The following is a 16632-nucleotide window of genomic DNA, read 5'->3' on the forward strand; positions in this document are numbered from 1 at the left end:
ATTAGCAAAAGTGCACTAAGAATAATTTACGCGCAAATGAAACGAGAAATCTCATCTAGAGCAAGATATATTATTATGTTATTTATGCAGCGATTTGGTCAATATAATCGTTTAAAACAAAGCATTAATAAGCATTCTTTACTTTAAAGCACTTTTTCTAAAATGAAAATAAAATAAAACAAACTTACTAATTAAAACTTGGGTTACAACTTTTTCATCATTTTAACATTCATTAGTTCATCTATTGTCATTAAAATAACAATAAAATATTTAAAGTTGCAATAAAATAGTTTTAAATTATTTGCAAATTGTAGTCTTTATTTTTTGTTTTTAGTATTTCGCCAGCTTTTTTGTTTTGTTAATTTTCAATCCTTTGCAAAATGAGCTCGCCAAATTCTCATTTCCGTTCCGCGCGGCTGTAATTACGGCACGCACACACAGACACACGCACACACACACACACATAGACTGTAAATTTAAAGGGAGAGAGAGGGCGGGCATTTGGGTTGGAAGTGAAAACTAAATAAACCTCAAAAAGAGTCAGAGTCAGAGTCGAAGTTGGAGTTGGAGTCCAAGAGTCAGAGTCAGAGTCAGGAAGCCTTGTCTTCGTTTCCACTTCGAAGAGGCATTAAAACTGGGCCAAAATAATTCATTCCTCAAGCTTGGCACCAAATTACACGCAACCCTTTCACATTTCCCCGTTTCCCCCGCCATTCGACGTTTCCAACCAGTTTTGGTGCCATCCAAGTCTCTAACTATTGCACGTAGTTAAAAACTTTTTCGTTGGCAATTTTTCTTGAGCTGGCAAGCCATTATTTCTTTCTTCCCCATCATGGTGCAACGTGCAACGTCACCAAAAAAAAAAAAAAGGCAACTTAAACTTAAACTAGAAGAAAAACCAAAAGAAAGCGAAAAAGAAACAGTCTTTCAATTCAATGACACGCCCCTTTCGTGTGCGTGTTTTTTTTTTTCTTTTTCCTTTTGGGCAGACAGCGGCGAATGGAGAGAAAATTTAAATGTGGCAAGTTTCGTTGGCATTAATTTATATCATCCTCTAACCCAAAAAGGGTTAAAGGTACGCCTAAAAGTCGACTTCACTTCAAGAGAAGAAAATCTTAACTTGAATATATAAATTTTCTCTCAAACAGGGATCAACAGAGTGGTAATAGAAATTTGATGCCACTTGAGCAAGTTAGTTACAAGTTAAAAGTGGTTAACTTTCTCTTCCTCTCGATCTTTCTCTATCTCCAACGTATCTCCAATTCATCTCCTACATCAGTGTCTGCCTCTGTTTTAATTAGCTTCACATTCAACTGAGCCCCATCAACATCATCATTGAAAAGAGCCAAATCATTTTCGATTTCAAGGCAATTCTATTACCAATAATTGAAACTTAAGCATGCCATTAGCTTTGCTTCAGTTCCCTAGTCAAGTTCCCAAAAGCATAAACTTACTCGCACACAGACATACAGATAAATACTGAGACAGTGAACCAAGAATGGATAGAGATAGCGAGAGGTAAGAGAGAGAAAGAGAAAGAGAGAGAGAAAGAGCGTAAGAGAACATTAGCATGTATTTTTATCATTTATATGCATGGCAGGCCCTGGCACATGAAAGTCATCTTTATTTTATGTACACAACAAACACACACACACACACACACACACACAGTATGTCTTTCCCTTTCTAACCTACATGCAACTAAAAGTGAAGCGAGCATAAACTTTAGATACCCTCACTTAGATCAGACACGGTCTCTATTTCACCATTGACTTTGCCCAAAAAAGTATGCTATAATTTATCATAAGTAAATTACACTTCAGTTTAAACACTTGAACATGCATGAAACAGAAATGAAACTTAAAATTAAAGATGAAAAGGCTTGCAAACTATAATTGTCAATCAATTCTTTTAGTTCAGAAGTCAAGATTAAAGTCAACGCTAGTTGAAAGAGTATTTAATTGTGTATTTTGTTAGGCATAACAAGTTGCAGCTGCAGTTTCTTTTTCGTTTCTTGAGTAACGACTGCTCTGCGACAAAGAGAAAAAACCACGAGAAAAAAAAAGAAGGTATCCCCCAAAATTGCTGCCATGCTGTGTCCTTTGTGACGTAATAGATTTTACCACGCGGCCATAAACATTCATAAAACATTTCTGGCGCGTAACTCACATAATCTCGTAATCTCGCAATGTTGTTTCATTAAATAATTCATTTAATTTGATTTCGGTTTCGATTCCTTTTGCGCGCCCGCATATCGATTAGATATATATATATATATATATACATATATTACAAATATAAGTGTATCTATGTGTGTGTGTGTGTGTGTTTATATACCATATGTAGGCAAAAAACCGACAGTGGAGTGGAGTATAAATGGTGCTTGCCATTCCAATGGCTTTTATGCGCTCTATCGAAATTTATTTGCCAGCGCATTAAATGGAAATACACTCTGACTCTGATTCTGTTTCTGATTCTGTTATTTTCGGCAGCGAAACATGCGAAATGAATAAATGAAAGTCATGGCAGACACTGGAATGGGTCGCCAGTGTGTGTGTGTGTGTGTTTGTGCCACTAAATGGCTATTTGGTTCCTGTTTTTTTTTTTCTGGTAGGGAGGGTTATTTCTGGTGCTGCTGCTGCATGCATGAATAACTTAAAACTGATTTAGTTGTTAGCAATTGCAATGGTTTTGTTTTTTTGTCTGTTGCTTTTTATAGCATTTTCATTTTGGTTCTGTAAGTCATGATTTAGAGGCAACATCGAGTAATATAAAAATGTTAGACACACCAGAGGCATAGATTCTATTTTAAAAGCCAGACACGAGAGAGAGAGAGAGAGGGAGACAAGACAGGGTAATGAACTCATGCAGACAGAGAATATCTAAAATATATGCTCATATAAAGAGAGAAAGAGTTATTGAAGCTCAGCATAAGTTTTAGAGACATTTACTTCTCTAAAATCAGTTTGAATCACAATTAGATCAACTTGATCAAATTCTATTGTAAAGGAATTTTTAGTTAATAAATCGTAAAGAAGGCTTGGAGAAGAATTAATTAACGTTTCGTTGCCATTATTATGAAATCTTCAAAGTCAACTTAAATGTTTGCTAGCAAACTTGTCGGTTTCAAGTTATTTCTCTTTCTCCCTCTGTCTCTCTATCCTTTTCCATCATTTCTCCATCTCTGTCTCACTCTGTTTAGCTTGCTTTTCGCCTTCCTTTTGGTCGGTAGCCTGTGGTAACCATAAAAAAAAGGCAGAAAAAGAAAAATTGAGAGGACTTTTCACATCTTGATTAGCTCTTGAGGTTGGGGCAATTGACATTGAATTGATTAAGTCATAACGGTGCATAGCAAGTGCCACACACACACATACACAAACCTCCTCTCAACCACTCAACCTCTCTCTATATCTCTCTTGCTCTTTAGTCTTTCTCCATCAGCAGAGCACCTGTCTTCTTCTTTCACTCTTGAGTTCGATTGTTCAATCAATTTGCAAGGTCGTTTTTGATGTAATTTTTCGTTTTTGTTTCATTTCTTTCTCTTTTTTTTCATTTTTGTTTTCCTTCAGGTTTTGTAAGCTTAATTAAAAGAACAAAAAAAGCCAAATGAAATGAGAGACACACAGAGAAAGAGAGGGATATAGAGAGAAAAAGGGATAGAAAAATTGAAAGGGAAGGAAGCACTCATAGCTCTTATGTGGGCTGAGTGCCTACTACAGTAGTACTTGAACATCAATCAATGCAAAAATTGGTTCAAGGTGACCATATTTTATGCGGGCTCCTCCTCTGTCTTTGGCTTGCTCTTTTATTTTGATTGTATTTTTTTGTGTGTTGAGCTTAAATCAGCAGGACACAAGAAGTGCGCGTGTTTATCTAGTCTTTGGGATTTTTTGGTCTAATCAGCTGTTTATTTAACCCTTTTTGCCGAGCTGGGCCACTTTGACTAATTAGTCTCAGCAGGCACTGGCTGCTGGCATATGACCGACCATTCCAACCATCCAGCTATCCGGCCAGACAGCAAAATGATCAATTTGCATTTTGCGACCTAAACAAACCCAAAAACATCATCAAGTGGATGCTAAAAACTAAAGAAAGGCTCGTGGCATACATTTTTAGCTAACCCAAACAGAAAACTTACGGAAAGCCTTCAACATGAATGCCGAGTGAGCTGAGTTAGTTAGACTAAATGGAATGAGTGTGGGTTTCAGGTAACTATTTGAAGAAATTGAATTTTCAATTTATGGCCACAAATTATGTGCAAGAAAGAGAGAGAACGAGAGAGAGAGAGAGAGTAATAGAGACAAAGAGGGAGAAAGTGGATTGGAAGGAGTTAGAAACTTTTACCCGTTAACTGCGCATGTAAGCTAAAAATTTTATCACTTGACAAAAACATAAATTTCTCGTTACCCTACCACTGTAGCAAGTAACAGTATCAGTCCCCCCGCCCATCCCACCACCACCCCTCTACAGTGTGCCTACCGTAGCATATGGCGCTGAATTTAATGGGAAAAAGTCAGGAAGGAGAAGGAGTGAATAAGAAGGACTACTTCATATTCAAGTCCCGAAAGGCTAATAAAGCATAATTTAATGAAGCATGTGGCATGTGGCATGGTATGTGGAAGGCTCACTCACTCACTGAATGACTGACTGACTGACTGACTCACCCGCTTACCGGTTCAACCGTTTCCACTGGGCAAAGAGAAGAGGAATGGCAATGGCAACGGCAACGGCGACGATGATGAGGACGAGGACGAGAACGACTTCCGCTTTGTGTAAACAATAGTTTATAATTCGCACACACACGCACGCACGGTAATAAAAGAAGGCTGGCAAAGGGTTAAACACGTCAAATGAGCAGAACCATGTATGGTGCACAGTGGAATAAATTGACAATTAAAACTATGCCAATAATCAACTGAAAAACTCTCAAACACCCGATCAAAATGAAGATCTAAAGACTTGAGTATTCTTATATATGAAAGTCGTAAACAAATGTCAAGAAATCAAAATGAATTTCAAACCACTGTGCCTAAGCGTGAATGAAGTGAATGTGTAAGCATGGCGAAAGAGCCTGAGAAAGAGGTTTTTGGTTACGCTGCCTACGGCTTGGACTGAACTGGACAGACATTTGGGTACAGGTTAAAGGTTTAAAGTGCCCGCTGCTATATCTCTCAGTGTGTGTGTGTGGGAGTGTGCATGTATGTATGTGTGTGTGTGTGTGTGTGTAGTCGGGTTATGTGTGATTGTGACTGTCGCTCGCTTGAGCACGTCTACGTGCCTAAATCATGGCAAGCACAACCGTATGCCTCAAAAGGTCATGATAAGGCCAGGTGAATGAGAATTCTGCAAGTGTGTAGGTGTGTGTGTGTGTGGGTGTATGTCCAATTGAAAAGGGGCGGGAGAGTCAGCATTAAGTGCAGATGAAATCTGGCAATTATAGATATGCATGCAAATGGACTCCCGGTGAGACGACTACGACGACGACGATGATTATGATGAGGATGATGATGAAGCCGATAATCCAGTAAACGTGATGAATGGAAACAATTTTTTCCGTCATATTAATTAACAATAAAGAAATGAGATAGATTTGATGACAATCTCACTTGCCGCAAGAAGAAAGAATCAATCGAATTAAACTGATTCTCGAATTGATTTAACTTTGCTTTTACTTGGTAGATGATTTTTTCTATATAAAAATGTATAAAGAGTAAAGAATAACTCGTCTTGCTGGATCTCTTGTGAATATGCAGAGAAATCAAAAAAAAAAAAAAAAAAATGTTGATAGACATCAGGCGGTTGTCCCATGTCACTTGCTTCACCTGTTTCCGTGTTTTTTTTCTTTCCGGTCCGCATTTAATTTGCTTCCCACACACACACACACACATCTCTTGCACACTCACACAGAGGTATAATTTTTTCTTCTCTGGGTTGATCATAAAACACCCTTTTAAAGAAGGAGAAAAACAAAACAAAACCCACAAAATGCAAGCCACGAAACGAGCAGCGACACAATATGCTGAGACACCTTTTCCTCATCCTATCCACAACTCCTTCCCCTTGCCAAACCTTCTATACTGGCCTTTACATTTTAAATTTTATTATTTTTTATCGCTTGGCACACACACACACACGCACGTACAAACACAAAGACTCTTTTTTTTTTTAGGTATATCTAACCCTTTCGCCTTTCGCTTGGCTGGACGCCCTAACCCCGCTGACCCTTTGCCCTTGGACTTTAGGCCACAAAACAGCAAAATATGCCTTTTTGACCCATCTCTTACCTCAAATCCTTCACCTTAACACACACAAGCACACACACACACACACTAGTGTCCAGTCTGTCCACACTCTAACGCAGGTTTATTGTCTTTTGCTTTGTTCACCTTTTTTTTTCGTTTCATGACTTTTCCGTTGATGGGAAAATTCACAACTCTTGAAATTCCTGGCCAAAGTAAAATTTTCATTGTTCAAGTTTTCGTTTTACGTTTCCGTGCTTTACTTCTCCTTTATCGCTGTCCCTCTTTCGCTCTTACCCTCTGATTAATCAGTTATTAATTTGTGGGGTTTTACAAAGTTAAAAGGGAATCAACACTTTAGCTTGATCTGCAAAAGGCGAATGGATTTTAATGGGCACGGATAACACATGTAAGCCGAGAATCGGGTCATCGGTTTGTGGTTTGTAACTCGATCCTTTAATTGGCCCAATCAAGAGGGGGATGACAAGCCGCTTCAGTCAATTCCAATTGAAGGACTCGTTGATAATAAAACTTTTTCCTCAGCAGCCACTTGATTAAGTCAATTATTAAAAATTATTGTAGCTTAGGATTGGCTGGCATTGATCTAGTGACTGTTGGCCAAAAGTTGATGGAACCAAATTAGATAATCTAGAACGTCATCTAGAGAACGAGAGAGAGAGTTACTAAGGCACCTGTGAATTTTTATTTCATTTTACCATTTGATGGCCAATATATGAAATTAATTCAAATATTCCACTCATATTTGTTTGTAGTGCCTGCGATTTGCCGAAAAGTATGCAATTGCTTTTTATATCGCAAAAGCTTACTTGTCACCAAAGTGTTCTAAAAAGTGTGTGTGTGTGCTTCGTTTTGTTTTGTTTTTATGACACATTTACAACAAATTTACAACAAATTCTGAAACGAAAGCTAAAGGCTTAAGCCCAGCAGCTCAGCGAAATCTACCAAAAAATGCTTAGACGACGGCATTTATCAGATTTGTAATGACAAAATGGCTTTTGAGGCAAAGCGACAGGGCGACCTCCCGGCGGTTGCCCTTCGTGCTTGCTGTCTTTTTTTCTTTTGCTGTCTGTCTCCCTCGTCCTCTTTCTTGGGGGGATTTTTTCATTTTTTCCTTCTTTTTTTTTTTGGGCAACGGCTTACTTTTTATTTTATTTTTTTTGTTTTTTTTTTTTATAGTTATTACACTCGGCGGTGCCTTTGTGTGTTGTGTTGTTGTTCGTTGTGGGTTGTCTTTATTGTGTCACGCTGGCGCTTCAACTCTTGCCATGTTTGTTCCACCTCATCCTCCGATTTCATCTCCATCTTTGTGGTTCTTCTTCCCTTCATCTTCATCGTCTTGCTCAAGCACCGTTATTGTTCTCCTCGTCATCATCGTCGTCGATGTCGATGTCGTCGTCGTCGATGTCGATGTCTTTCGTATTCTTTTCTCTTGGTCTTCTTTTGCGGTTTTTATTTCAGTGTTGCTTCTGCTGCTTTGTGTGTGTGAGTGTGTGTGTGTCTGTCTGCTTTTATGTGGTCTCTCAGTTTTAAAAGGATTAAGCTATCGTTAGGTTTTGTTCTGCCCGTTTCTCTCTGGTGTCCGCCATCTCCTGCTCGTCCTCCTCCTCCTCCTCTTGCTCCACGTTGAGTGCGTCTCGACTTTAAGCATCGATTATCCATAAAAAGCTGCAGCAAATGGAAAAAAGGATCTAAAAAAAGGAGACGAAGAAATGTTATTGGTATTAGTGTTGCTATTGTTGTTGTTGAGCAATCAATCGACAGCCTGCTGTTCCTCTCTCTTTCGCCTAAATGCAGCAGAGAATCCAGATGCAAAAATAGACTTAAGCAAATCGAATTGAAATTTATAGCGAGTGCATGCAAAGCCAGCATAAAGAGTGATGAGGATAAAATCTAAAATATAAAATCAATGCATCCGCATGTAACAATTGATTAAAGTTTAAGTTTAAAATGATAAAAAATACATTACAAGTCACACATTATCACATAAATTAAAGACTTCTCTGAATGAATATCTAGAGGATGATAAGGGAAAACTAAAAGGTTTCCACCATGTAGATCAGGAGATTTTCCTCCAATTTGACATCAAACTCACAGAGACGCAACTTAGTTGACTATTGGTTTTGGCTTAAAGTTACTTTGGCAATTTGGTTTTTTTTTCTTCTTCGTTTCCTTCTTCTTTTACCCGCCTTCTGGCTATTTTATATGGAAATGTGAAAATCCAGGAACGACAAGCGAAAAGAACAACAGGAAAATCAAAATCAACCTGTTTTGCCTTTAGGCTCAAATGATACCCGCAAGCAAATTTACAACGTTAAGCCTCTTGCCCAAACTAGACTAAAACGAAATCCTCACGGCTATATCCCAACAACAACAACAACAACTAAAGTACCAACAACAATCAAGCAAGTTAGTTATCCCCTCAAAAATGACAGCCTCTTGTCAACGACAGGAGCGAGAAAAAAAAAATTATAAGATGGTTGTAACCGAAAATAGGTTTAAGCTACTTAAAGGAAGAGGACGCGACAGCGAACTCTCTAGAGAAAAGGAGACCGATGAAGAGAGCTTCAGAGAGGAATATAAGATTGGGAAGGGACTCCCTCAACTGATGCGGCGATAATGTGATTTCAATGAGCATATGCGTTTATCATATTAAAATACAATTTGGCCCCCATTTCTTTTTATTCCGTAAGAAAAACCGAAGACAAATCCAAAACCAAAGCCAATGGCAAACGCATTGTCAATCCTTTGACTACTATCGTTTACGTAAAAAGGATGATGAACAAGATGGAAAATGGAATAGAGTACGGGGATTAGGCTTGGAAATATGCAGAATGGCCCGAGAATTGAATCAATAAAATTCAAATTAGTTTTGGGCAATCATTGTTAGATGGTGCAAGACGATGTCGACGACAGCAACGACGATGGCTAAGAAGTACCAGGATAAGGAATGCGGGTACAGGTCTAAGTGTGTGTGTATATGTGTGTTTGGCCATTCAATCATTTATCCATAAGAAGAACTTTTGCCCAAGCCACTTGAGGGCCGAAACAAAAGAAATCGAATATCGAATTTGCTTGAACCATCCAACCAACGAACCAACCCCACAAACCAAACAGAGAGAAAAACTGAGCTAAACTTCAGAATTGTTATCTAGGCAAATCAAATCAGAATCAAGTAATTTGCCATGATTCTCAACGTTTGACCGCAAGCTCAATTAAATTACCAAAACCAAGAACCAAAACGAAACCAAAAACGAGCCACGAACGTTGAACGATGAAAAGCGAAAGACATTGAGGCACAATAAGCGTATAAGCCACTGATGGGGTGGCTAAAACCAATAAATAACAATGCCCAGACTCAAGGCGACCGACAAATGCTCTTTCGATACTCTTTCGATTTTGATTATAAAAGTTGTCAAATTGAAATAATTATATATTTTAGCCATATATAATTTTCATAGTTGATAATTAAACAACACTTTGAGAGCAAAGTGACTGAGTAGAGTATAGGGAATAGGCTGATAAAAGAAAGTGGGTGGCACCGAATGGGTGCAAAGGATTTGTGGCACATTAGTGACGTCGACGTCGAAGAAGAACAACAAGAAGAGGGGGCGAGGTGAAAGCTAAAGGGAATCCCCGCGCACAACTCGTTTGCACGCCTTAACGCTTCGTTGGGTTTTTCGGCGATTTGCATCGTCCTCGTGGCTCTTCGGGCACATCTTAACCCCCCACCAAGCGTCCAAGTTGTTGCCTATCTATGCCATCCATGTTGTCGGGCAATCCCTCAGCTAGTTTGCCAGAGTTGAGTTGAGGCCAAGGCGTTAAGTGTCTTGGATTTATTATTAGATTTGTCTCTCCCACCCTCGCTCTCACTGTCTCTCTGGATGTGCGTGTGTGTGTGTGTGTGTGTGTGTGTGTGTTTGAAAGGATGTGTGTTATGTCTTCCTGTTGTTCTTGGTAGCAAATCTCAACAAATATGCGTGGCCATCTCATACCAACCATAACATCCCTTCACATGGCATCGCATCATCTTCTTAGCCTGGTATTGCCGGCACGCTAATGTGGTTTGTTAGTTTTGTCGGTTCTGGCCATTAAAAGGCTTTGTTATGGGGATTTTTGTGTACGTGTTGGAAATTTACAAAGTTTTTTTCTCCCCGCCCTGTCCCTCTCCTTTCTTCAGTTTCGTCTTCTTCGTCTTCTTCTGCGATGGCTGCTGATGGCGGGGCGAGCTGTCGGGGTCTGGTATAATAATCAATTTAGGTAAAATTTTGTGCGGGTCGAAAACAGCTTAAAGCCATAAAACGTTCTTGGCTAAAACCGATTATGAGCAGCATCTCTCTTAAGAGCAACAAATTCTGGCTTCCTTTTTGGGCGCGAGGATTTTGGGCTTTCAGTCTAGTCACTTGTGCACTTTAAGCATTCCTCAATATTTAATGGCAGAAAGTGTTTGGCCATGTTCTCATGGGCTGGGCACAAAAGGGCTGTAGCTGATGGGGGGTCACGAGGACGAGGACGAGGACGAAGGTAGGACCCAAAGGACACCAGTGGATATAATGGACAAAACGTCACGTTTGCCAAGAAGGATATCATGTTTGGTGGCAAGGTAACCAACCGACCACCCCGGGCCAAAGAGGGCCAAAAGGAAAGCCGAATTAGTGTAAACTTGGTGACAAGACAAGAGCAAAGCAAAAGCACAAGATTTTTAAAGTGAAACTGCTCACCCAAGAGATTTCATCAAGAAATCCTTTTTCATACCCTGTAGACCCCGATATGCGGCATTTGTTTGAGAAAGTATATACAGTCAATCAAACAAATAACAATTTACTATGGGAATAAATATATGTAAAATATTAAATATTTCTTTACATTTCGAGTAATTATTCTTACTCGTATGACATGGTCAACTAACTCTTAAATGTTCCATCTACACATACATATATAGATGAATAGAGGGAGGAAAGGACGTTTCTTTAACTGGATTTCATGTTTTGCATGAATATTAACTAAGGCCGAAAATTGTGTCATGAACCCATCCAGACACACTTGGTTCATCATCAGTCAGTCAGTCAGTCAGTTGGTCGTTTAGTCAGTCAGTAGTTGCTTTTTTTCCAGTTGCGGCAAATGCGAAGCGTGTCCTATCTACAATCAGTTCCAAGTTTCTAACCCAGGCCAAACTTATACCCCTCCCCCCTTCCTTATTTCATCTCCTTCCATAGCTCTCTAACGGAAAGAAACAGAAAAAAAATTACGCAAAATTCCACTATATACATATGTATATATAGAAGCTGCTGCTTCTGTCCACGTTTTGGGCTATCTATGTCCAATGTCTGTGTGTGTGTGTGTGTGTGTGTGTGTGTGTGTGTGTGTGTGTGTGTGTGTGTGTGTGTGTGTGGTGTGTGTGGGCGGCTGCTGCTGGTTGGCTTTTCTGGGCGTGACTGTCTAACAGCCACTCAAATGCAGCAGCAACAACAACAACAAGCAACAAGACAAAGAAGAAGCAAAATTTTATGCCAGCAGCAAAAATAATGAAAGTATTTGCTTTGCTAAGCACAAAAATATGTCAAAGTAAATTTCATTTCACATCGTTGGCCCCGCGTTTGCCCTCTGTTTGCCAGTTTTGCCCCTCCAGCTACTTCTCTCTCTTATTCTCTCTTTTTCTTTGGCAGTTTTTTTTTGTTTTTTTCATTTATCGTTGGGAGTTTTTGCAATGCGTTGCACGTAGCCATATAGCAGATTTTCTTTTTAATATTTATATGCAGCAACAACAGCAGCAGAAGCAGCTTACTTGCTGACTGCTTGAACTTCATTTCTTTTGATTCTTTTCTGTGCCTTTGGTCCCAACTGTTTTCTTGCCCCTTCGCTTTCACTCGCTTGTGGAGCAGACACTGAGCCAGTTGTAATTAACTTTTGTTTGAGCGAGACAGAGCTACAGAGAGTAGCGATGTTTTTCGGGGGGGGGGGGGGGGGGTTGGGTAAACAAAGTGCGTGTGCTTAACTTGAAGACTTATATGTCGGACACAAGGCTATGGGGAACGTGTTTTCTCCACTCGACTTGTATTTTGAACGAGTTAATGTGATATGCTTCTAATTGTCCGACAATCTTAACAGAAAATAGTTAGATCAACAGATTAACTTTAGTGAAACATATTCATTAGCAAAAATAAAGCTCAATCATCTGTACATACAAAATTTGGCAAATGTAAATCCGAGCCAATAAAAGTATGCTAAAATGCAAGAGCATGCTTATGTACAGCTAAAAGAGCATGCCCAAAAAACTATGCTATAATATTTTAACTTTAAATGAGAAGAGAAAATGTGTAAGCGCACCACATAAACGAAATTAAATAACAATTTTTATATTAATGAGATTTCGAATTATGAATCTTTACCCAAATGCAAATCACTTTAAAGAGTTTGACCTACTTTGATTGGCCGTGAGAAGTATATAGATATGATTTATATACCAGCAGAATTGAATTTGTATTCTCCCAATATCTTTGAGCTCCCTGAAGACTTTTCCATACAACAGCTAAAACTTTTCATCATGATAATTTTTATTTTTTTTTATATATTTATTTTCGTGGTAGCTGCCAAATCAAAAAGAAATTCAAGCTAACAAAAAAATAAAATGGCAAAAAAAAAAATAAAAATAAAAAGAGTGGCGGAAAATCAAAAAATACCCATATCATATGGTATATCACGATTACTGCTGACTATTGCTTATTTCTTAAACCTTTGAGTATGCGAACGGGTGTGTGGGCTTGTGTGCGTGTGTGTATGTGTGTGTGTGTGTGTATGTGAGTGTGTGTTTTGGTTCTTGTTGTGGCTTGACGGGTAAACAAGCGAATCCATCAATCAACCGGCACACAAAAGTGACAAAGTGGAGCGAGGGGAAATCCTTTGAAAAAAGGAAACCGCAACAACAACAAAGAGGAATAATAAAAAAGAAAAGAGGACTTAACCAAACGAGTGGAGGAGGGGGAGGAGTAGAAGCAAAAGTGTAAACCAAATTCGATATGCATGCTTCGTACGACAAAGAAATGAAATTTCAGACATCAACCAACAATTGGATAGAAGAAGGCATACCAAAGAAAAAATACCAAAAAGAAAACCAAAAGGAGAAACCAAAAGGGTTAACATCGTTCTTAGTTCTTAAACGTGTCAAACCTCTTGAGGCACTTTGTGCTAAGTAAAAGAAATGTGTAACGAAACAAAAACTTTAATATGCAAAACAATTTCAATACAGTTTCCATATGCCATCTCCTTATGGCTTAACAACTACACTGACCTCACGAAATATCAGAGCTCTATATATATTAATTCGTTAAGTAACCAAATCAAAGTCGAAAAGTTAAATATGAATTTTATACTTTAATTTCTCTACAAAATAATATCTCCTTTCTCTCCCTCAGTCCTTCTTGTTCGATTTATGGATTAAGCTAGTTCGTTTTATTTGCTTTGATATCGAAACAAACCATTGAATATTTTACTTACTCCCGCCCCTTTTTGTTGTGTATTTCTGGCCTCTTTCAGCAGGCTAATTGGCTACCATCTTTTCCGCTCTGTCTGTCTGTGTTAGGCATTTTTCTTAACCGCGATTTATCAACTCAAACTGTTTGCTGGGCTTGGGGTACTGGGCGCTGGGTGCTTATTAGACGGAACATCGTCATCAATATAAGCTTCACATTCAACATACATGATTTCCGCTTTGCTGCTTTTGTTACTACTTTATTATGTTGAAAGTTATTGCTTGACTTCAGTTTTTTCTTCTTTTTTTTTTGGTTTCCTTTTTGTTGCTGTTGTTGTTCTACATGTTTCGAAAAAGAAACGAAACGGAAACTTTTTGCCGCTCGTAAATTTTATGAAATAAAATAGCAATAAAACAAGCCATATTCTTGTATTTCTCTTGATTTCTTTCTCTTTTTTTTCATGCCTTCTTTGTTTCGCCCTCTCTATATAAATTTGTTGTTTTCATACACTTGCCAAAAGAAGTATAGTATATGGAATTTGATAAAAAGTTTGGCAGAACTATTCAAATTTTTGTGATCTATTTTCTAGAAATTTCTCGAGATTCTTGCATATCCTGTTGCCTCTTGTATTTAGTTAAACTTCATCCTTAGATACTGCCTTAAAATGTTTAACTATGTGAGAGTATAGAGAAATCGACTCATTACTTTTTTTTTATCTTTGGTTTGGCTTTCAGCAATTATTTGATTACTTTTGGCATTCTCCAAAAAATTTATTAGTCAAACAAACAACTGAAGGAACTTTTTTTTTTTGTTTCTTTGGTTTTTCTTTGGCTCAGACACGTTTCACACACATACATGACAAGCCGGATATGCCGCTGGAAGGGGAGCGGAAGTGACGTTGGTGGGGAAGGTGGGCGGACAGTGTAAATATTGAATTAATCAAATTTCATTTTACGTGTGTAATTATTCGTGAGATTATAGCCACAAAACTTGAGTTTATTTGCACAAATCTTGTCTTGTCACACATAACAAGATAGATAGAATGAGGGAGGTAGGTAGATAGGTAAAGAGAAAGGCAACAAAAACAAAGGTAAACGAACAACACCTGTGTGCGTTCGTGTGAAATCAGTTTATGAGCTAAAGCAAATAGAATAATCGTAAATGGCCAAAAAAGTAGGCAATAGATTTCGTCTTATATCTGTGTGTGTGTGAGTTTTATATTGCCATGTTTAATCAGAACAATCGCTGGTACCTAAAGATTAATATATAGAATAATTCGTATACTTACTTTTAGACTAAGATTCTATTATTCCAAGATTCTATATAAACTTTTGTATTCAATAATCAGTCAACTAAATATATACCTTCTCCTTCTTTTTCTTATATATTTCACAGATCGCTTAGATGTTCATGTGTGTGACTTACTTGAAAAGTAAATAGTGTGTGTTATTTTTTGTTTGTTTTTTTTTTGTGGTTTTTTTCCCCCCTGCCCAGTCGAAGTGGTGGGGGAGTGGCGAAACGTTGTGTGGAGTGGAGTGTAAGGCAACCCCGTACAACCTGATCAGGATCCGATCACTGGTAGGGGCAAGAAAAACATGGATTGGACACGGTGGCAAGACGCCCGGGCCAGAGATAGAGCTGGCAGCACTTTGCGGATGAATCAACATACAATTATGAAGCGATTGCCCATTTGATTCCCAGTAGGTTCAATTCAAAATCAGAATCAATCAATCAATCAATTAGTCAGTCAGTCAGTCTGTCAGTCAGCCAGTCAGTCACCCACTCAATCAGTCAGTCAGTCAGTCAATCGCCGTTGTTGTCCCTGTTCATACCAACAAATTCTTCGTAGTGTAAAACAAATTGCAACACCCATCTCTCTAACTGTAAATACAACCAAAATGCAGTAACTTTAGAAATCATTTTAAATTTATAATAATAACACACAACAACAACAACAACAAAAAGAATTTCAAATAAAACAAACATCAATTTATAAACCAAAAAAAAAAAAACCATTCAACACAAGTGCAGTGAACATAAAAGTTATCCTACACCCCCCAAAAAAACCAAAAAGTAAAAACCAAAAAAAAAAAACAATATCAAATAAATCATATATAATTGAAAAAAAGTATAAAGAAAGACAAACGCAAACAAACAAAAAAAAGAGGAAGAAAGGAGTGGCATATGCTGCCGGTTCTGTTGTCCCCAAAAACCGTGGGGGACTTTGCAGCAGCAGCAGCAGCAACAACACCGGGGCCAGCAACAACCAACCATCCAACTTACAAACAGCAGTAACAGCAACAACAACAATAACAACAACAACAACAACAACGGCTCCTCAACACTGCCAATGCCATAGCCATTATTAAGTGCACCAGAAACTATCAACAGATACATCATTGTTCGTTTAGATTCAATACAAGTGAGTTTAGTTTCAATCGACAAAAAGCATTTGAAAATATTCATAATCTTAAGTACACTATTACCTGCACTCATACCTGCATACCAAACATATATATATATATATATATATAATTATATATACCAATAAATACATAATTTCAGTCGATATTCTACGATATATATACATTTCAGCCATAATTTAGTATTTATCCACATTTAAAACCATTTTATCTCGATATTGGAAAGTCTAAGATCAAATCGATTCGTAACTAAGCTTTGATGGTCTAGAAGGATTAAGCTTATGGAGATTTTGAGTTGTATATCATTTACTTGACAATTTGCAGTGAATTTGGGAATTATAGATGAAGCCATTTCGTTTTTGATATTCCTTTTAGTTGGCAGGAATCCAACTGGATTTCGGCTAGATCTAATGCTTAGTAGAGCAGTCTTCTGTTGGTCTGTCCATCTGTTCTCACACTCCGAACTTTCTTTGAAAGTCAAGA

Source organism: Drosophila willistoni (assembly GCF_018902025.1).
Source record: "Drosophila willistoni isolate 14030-0811.24 chromosome XL unlocalized genomic scaffold, UCI_dwil_1.1 Seg141, whole genome shotgun sequence".
NCBI lineage: Eukaryota > Metazoa > Arthropoda > Insecta > Diptera > Drosophilidae > Drosophila > Drosophila willistoni.